The sequence below is a fragment of the Castanea sativa genome, chromosome 1 (genome assembly GCF_040712315.1).
Source record: "Castanea sativa cultivar Marrone di Chiusa Pesio chromosome 1, ASM4071231v1".
NCBI classification, from domain to species: domain Eukaryota; kingdom Viridiplantae; phylum Streptophyta; class Magnoliopsida; order Fagales; family Fagaceae; genus Castanea; species Castanea sativa.
The window spans coordinates 69,310,377-69,317,025 of NC_134013.1; the positions used below are offsets into that span (position 1 = coordinate 69,310,377).

General features: G+C 33.9%; 1 pseudogene; it reads right to left on the reverse strand.

Annotated features, from left to right (window-relative positions):
- Positions 1-1,439: 1,439 nt before the first annotated feature.
- Positions 1,440-5,715, reverse strand: LOC142633024 (xyloglucan O-acetyltransferase 4-like; annotated as a pseudogene).
- Positions 5,716-6,649: the final 934 nt, after the last annotated feature.

Consider the following 6,649-nt stretch of genomic DNA (forward strand, 5'->3'; position numbering starts at 1 on the left):
CTACCAAGTAAAAAAAAACGATTGAGACCCAGTTGGGTTTTTTAGTTTTTACTGTGAAAAAAATGTGATTTCATATGAAAATTTGGTTAAAGTTGTGATTTTTTTGCTTAATTTTGTTGTTGTAAGCTGTGGTGAATAATTTGAAAGATGAACATGACTACATGAGTTGATTGATACAGCCAAAACTCAGCTCTTAGCCTCTTAGCATCAGTCCTCTACTCATTTGTCCTCACAGTCCGAAAAAAAAAAAAAAAAAAAAATCTTGGTGAGTTCGGTGACTGCCTAGCCTGGTGAGTTTGGTGTTTGTGTTTTCAGACTGTCACTAGCTATTAGGTAAAAAAAAAATGATTGAGGCCTAGTTAGGTTTTTTAGTTTTTACTGTGAAAAAAATGTGATTTTCATATGGAAATTTGGTTAAAGTTGTGATTTTTTTGCTTAATTTTGTTGTTGTAGGTTGTGGTGAATAATTTGGAAGATACACATGAGTTGATTGATACAGCGATTTCGACTTCATTGAAGGAAAGCAAGCCTGTTTACAGTTTATATTAGTATAAGCTGTAACTAGTGGTGAGTTTTCTTCTCTTCAATTGATACTATGTGTAGTGTTAAATTGTTTGGTTTATATTGTGTACTAATACTTGTATATTTAATTTTTGTTTTTGTTTGAGGGGTTAATACTTGGTTTATGTTGTGTTTAATACTTGCTGGGAATTTCACCATGGAAATGATTATGGATGAATTCTATTCCATGAAAAATCGTCGTCAAACATGATTTTGATGTGAAATGTTTTTTTTATGTGGATATTTTTGTATATGTCTATAGTGAACTAGACAGTTTTTGTATGTTCATTAATGTTTAAGATATATCAAAATTGAAATTTCATATTTAATAGAATTGTGATTTATGCTTTTTATATCAATACTTTGAATTGGGCCTCCTTGTAAAAAAGATTTGGCTACGCCCCTGGATCTGCTTAACTTTAAGGTTAAAGTTGAAATATGAAGTTTTCAAGAAAAAGCTCTACAATGTTTTTTCTATTATTTTTAAATGCAAAAATTTAAAACACTATCCAAGACAATCTGCCATACATTCAAAACACCAAAAAGCTTTTGTGTATAAACGCTATATCACAAAAGCTCTACTGTTATATATATATATATATATATATATATATATATATATATATATAAAAGTCTTTCTTACAGTAATACTTGGACGCTAATTGTGAACCTTTCATGTAGATATATGGATCAATTTGAATGAGTTTTAGGGAAACTTATAAAAAAATACATTTTTCATGACCATTTATCTCACTGGCATGCTTATATTTTTCGGCCCAAACAGCTATTTCCCTGTATAAAAAATAATGAGGACCTTATTATATGAAACAATGTTTACTACATTGCTATAGTGTTCCTAACTAATTAGCCGCAACCCTTCATAAAGAACTCAACCCTGCTTCCTTTCTAAGAACTGCCATAAAAATTTCACTCCATGTATCAACCGGGCCTGGCATGCACCAATGAACACAATCCTTGGCACCGCCTTGCCATTTTTCGCCATAATGCTCTCCAGGGTGCCCATCAGGTCTCATCAGCATGGCCCTTGTAACATCTAAAACCCCAAATCTCTTCCCTTGGTTTTTCCCTGCTACTTTTCTTGTTCTTTCAATCTCTTCTATCTGAGCACTCCTCACTTTCCATTCAGAACTCTCTAAGTCTATCACATGAGTCTCATTGAAAGGTCCTGTTCTATTGCAGTAGCCTCCGGTACTCCAACCCCCATTCTCAAAGTGGGCTGGTGCAAATGTCCTTAACAAAGTTACTAGGCCACTGCAATTCTTGCAGTCATTGATGTAGTTAAACGTAGCTCGAAACGACATTTGAACAGCAAACTCAACGTTGTGACCGGTAACATTTGGCTCATTGCAATAAAAACATTCTACTGCATTGTCACCTTCGTGCAGGTACAATACTCGGAAGAACCAATGCCCGGCTGAAACAATAGCATAGTCCAAACCTGGAAGATGTTTAGCCCATCCATCATCAACCTTGTCTAATTGCAAGTCATAAATACCTGAAGCTGTACCATTGATCATTCTTTCCTCACCCTCTATGAGGAATTTGGTCCAAAGCACCTTAAGGGTGAAGTTACTATGAGGAAAATACCATGTCCGGAATCTGTCTTCTGAATCCTTGTAAATGTCTTCTGGAATTTCCTCCTGCAATATTAGTAAAATTACAAGCTTCAATCCAATAGATGTCTTCACACACAGACTAATGAATTTTCAATAAAATTCCTCATTCAAAACGTTTTGTCTGGGTTTGATTGGTGATCACGAAAGATGGCATGGCCCATTGGCATTGAAAACACACGGAACAATTGCTTGATAACCTGCACTCACAAAGAAATTCATGGCTTTGACCATTTGTAAAGGGGAAAAGCCGAAAATGTTTCTCTCCAAACTAATTTAGAGAGAAATTTTCAAACTCGTTTTATATTTTTTTATTGGATATAAGTTTTGTAAATCTAATTTTTGGATTCATATTTTTATTATATTTTTTATGCTTGTAAAATTTCAAAAAAATTAAAGATCAATAAATATGTCATCAATGACATGTTTAAATTTCAAGTTTTTGTGATAAAAAATTATGTAGAAAAAATAAATTTATTGTTCAAATAATATATAAATCCGATTTGAACGAAATTTGACATACGCATTAAGAACATAAATAACATGTAATCTATTTGAAGAGAAACCCTATAAACTTGTACTATATCTTTTAATTGAATGTAAATTTTGAAAATATAATTGTTGGATTACAATCTGATTGACAGCTGAATTGTTGGTTAAAATCTTACCACAAAAAAAAAAAAAAAAACAACCAAATTAGCGCATGCAAACATTACTACTTTCCCGTGTGTGTTTGTTTCTCACCAAAAAATAAAAATGAAAAAAAAAATTTATTTAAAAAAAAACTCTACTGCTTAAATTTCTATCAAAGAGAATAATCTACAAGGATTTGCAACTAATTTTCTATCAAAGAGAAAATCTACAAAGATTTCCACCTAGAATTTAGTACTTTCTAGGCGAAAAAAAAATAAATTAGATTTGCAAACTGACCTGTGACAATAGGCATAGAAGGGATTCGATATGGTTCCTGGCAACCGAGTCACCAATAAATGCCATTATCTTTCCTTGCACAATTTGCAGAAATAACTTGGCATCAAACCGTGGCAGTTCACATTGGTCAGGTTTCCATCTCCAATTGAGAAAATCCTTGTCCATCCTCCCTTGCTTGAAACAATTCTTTGAATTAGGGATTGTTGCACAGCTTGAATTGGTATAGAAGTTTGACCCTCTTGGTTCTTGAATCCAATGACCTTTGGACAAGTCACAATTCTCTTTTTCTACAAAACCAATAATATATTTCAACCCAAAAACAAGGCCCCCCTTATTAAAGAGAGAGATTCAGGATTATGTAAAGCAAAAAAAAAAAGGTTGTTTTGAAATTTACTCTTGAGGGGTTTGTGCTGATCAAGTTGTTTCTGGACAGAATCATGGCCTTGAATGGGTGATGATGCTTCTTGTTGTTTAAGGATAGGATCAAGGCCTTGTTTTGATATGAGAATTAAAGGGTTTGGAGAATAGAGGAGGAAGATGCTGAAAATGGTGGCTATGAACAAAGAAGATAACATGAAATGTACGGGTCTTCCCATGTTGATGCATCACTCCACTTTGCCAAACTGATTTTTCTCCTTGAAAACAGTACTAGAAGCAGTGGTGACCCAAGAAATTTGGAAGCTTAAGGCGATATATTTAAATTGGGCATTTTTGTTATCATTTAAATAATATTCAACTAATGTTTAATATCATAATTTTTGTATAACAAAAATCCTTTTTTTTTGTAATGTACTTTTTTTTTGTTGGAAAAATGCTTAAACCATAATAAATTTTACTAAAAGAAACTTACAAACGATGTAGCAATGAATAAGATTAATTAGATTTCAAGAAGATAATAAACAAGTATTTGAATGAATGATGTTAGAGATATCGTAAATTTTACAACATGAAACTCACAAAGATGTATCAACAATCACAAAAAGTAATTCAAAAATGTAGTTAATAGGTTGTTAACGTTCACATATCATATTAATTGTCACATCAATTTGTAAAAGTTTTCAAGTAAAATTAATAATATTTATAGTATTTTTCTATCTGAATTATTTATTGTTATTAGTATACATATATTTGTAAGACCTATGTATGTAAAGTTGTATTATCTCTAACACTACTTAAGAGAGAGAGAGAGAGAGAGAGAGAGAGAGAGAGAGAAGGGATTTAAAGTGAAAGAATATCCTTCGAAATTTGAAATATTGTCTGGCTTTGCCTCATCCATCCTATATTTCCATTTCAGGGTTTACATTATCTAGCTTGAAACCATGTTTGTCTTATCCAATATTATATTATCTGGCTGCTTGAATTAAGAGAGCAGGCTAACCTATGTCCTATTGTGACTATATGATAGAAGTTCCTTTTCTACATATAAAAAATTGGGACTTCTGTTAGAGCTAAAACGAGTTTCTTCCACTTTCAGTGGTGCTTCTGACGCAGGACAACCAGAACAAAACTAAAACAACAATAAAATAAAGAATATGACGTAGGAGTCAGCACCTACTCTTGGGTTGGAGTCAACACCAAACAGGGAAACCACTAGGAGTCAGCACCTAAGGTAGACCTAGAGTCAGCACTAGACCAAAAAAAGATCAAACAGCCATTTTTTCATTCCTCAAAATATCAACTATATATCAACTATCTCCTCAAGAAGTACAATAGGTTGCTTATAAAGGATTGCTAAACCCTAATTCTAATTGGCTAGGAAACCCTAATTGTCTTATTACAAAAATAACCTTGCTCCCAAATTAAAATACTAATAGCCTAATAAACTACTAGGACCTAAAACATAAAAATACAATTAACTTGCAAACATAAATAATATTAAATATTAATTTTCTTGCATTTCTCGCATCATTCTGCTCTAGTTGGAGAAAACTCGACCTCGAGTTTTAAAGCATTGAAGGATTAGGATGCTGACAAGTAACACTTGCTTCTAGTCTAGAATCACCTTAGAGAGCATAGAGAAAAGAAAAACCTTGAATCTCATTATGTCAAACTCTTTTGGAATAACAAAATCAATGTGTGGAATTAACATAATCTTATCTTGAACCATTGAAAGCACTATGTTATCCACTTTCTCCATTTTAGTAAACTGTTTGTCTTCATGCACCATGGAAGGCTTATCAAAAGCAAATTCATTAGCTTCCAATATCACATCATGTGCACCCTCTAACATAATACTCTTTGTAGAAACCGTCTATTCACCTCACTGGTCTTCAATAGATTCATTTCCTTGCACACATGTTAAAGTAACACTTGTCGAGGCATGTACGTTTGTATCAACATTAGGCTTTGGTGTTGCATGAGGATTCTCCACGACCAAGATATCATCATCAATGTTGTCTTCTATGGGGGCAACAATAAGTTCATTGTGATCAATTATCCTTGGTTTCCCAAATGAATCGATTTGAGTCTTTATTTGCTTCATCTGAGCAATCCTGTCTTGAACATCTTTCATGAGCTTTACAAATAAATTCTTTAATTCCTTGGTAGATAATTCCTTGATAGATTGTTCGAAAGTGCGCTGAGGATTCATCGTGTTTGCTTCAACTTGAAAAGTACTACACTAAGATTAGGGTAGATACTTAGCTCGAAAGTGTGGTGACAAATACTCATCACAAAGCTTTTCTTTCATATCTTCCCACACACTAATGGCAAGTTCATATTGTAGATAGCGAAAATATTCAAGATTCTCCCAAAACCTTTGTGCTCCACCTTTTAACTTCAACTTTGCATACCTAACCTTTTTGTTATCTACAAAATTTGTTTGCTCAAAGAATTGCTCCATCCCATTCATCCAATAGAAAAAATCCCGTGGATTAGTTTTACAACCATCAAAATAAGGTGCTTCAGATATTGCCATAATAACCCAATGAACAAGAATCTTATTGAGTGATGCTTACTGGGCTGATCATATCGTGGGTGTTTTGTTTTTTTTAATGGGATAGTCGGGTCAAGTAAATGCTGGTTTGAAGTGGAAGTCAAACCTATGGTTTTAATTGGACTGAATAGGCTGGGCTAGATGACAAGTTGGAGCTTCTGATATACCTTTTTTTTTCAATATCGTGTCAGAAAATGGTGGATTAATGTAGTTCTCAAGGGAAACAAAAACTGTCGGATAGCGTTTTAGAAACAAGTGTGCTGGAGTCTTAAAGGTTAAAACAAAATATCTAGGTGGCAAATTACCTTTTAAATGGGGTTGAGGGGTTGTTGGTGGACTTGCTACAGCACGGTGGCGAGCAAGTGATGGTCATGGCAGCGTGAGACAAGGATGGAAGGGATCGAAGCTGCTGGCGATAAGTCGCTGCAACTGGGGCTTGTGAGTGTGTATAGCAGTAGTCACGACGGCAAGCGAGAACCGATGGAGGTGGATCTCCGGTGTGAGGAAGACCAAAAATTGATGAACCAGGGTCAGCGGTGATAGAACTTCTCTATCTTCGTGGTTGCAACTAGTTTGGTGATTTGAGTAT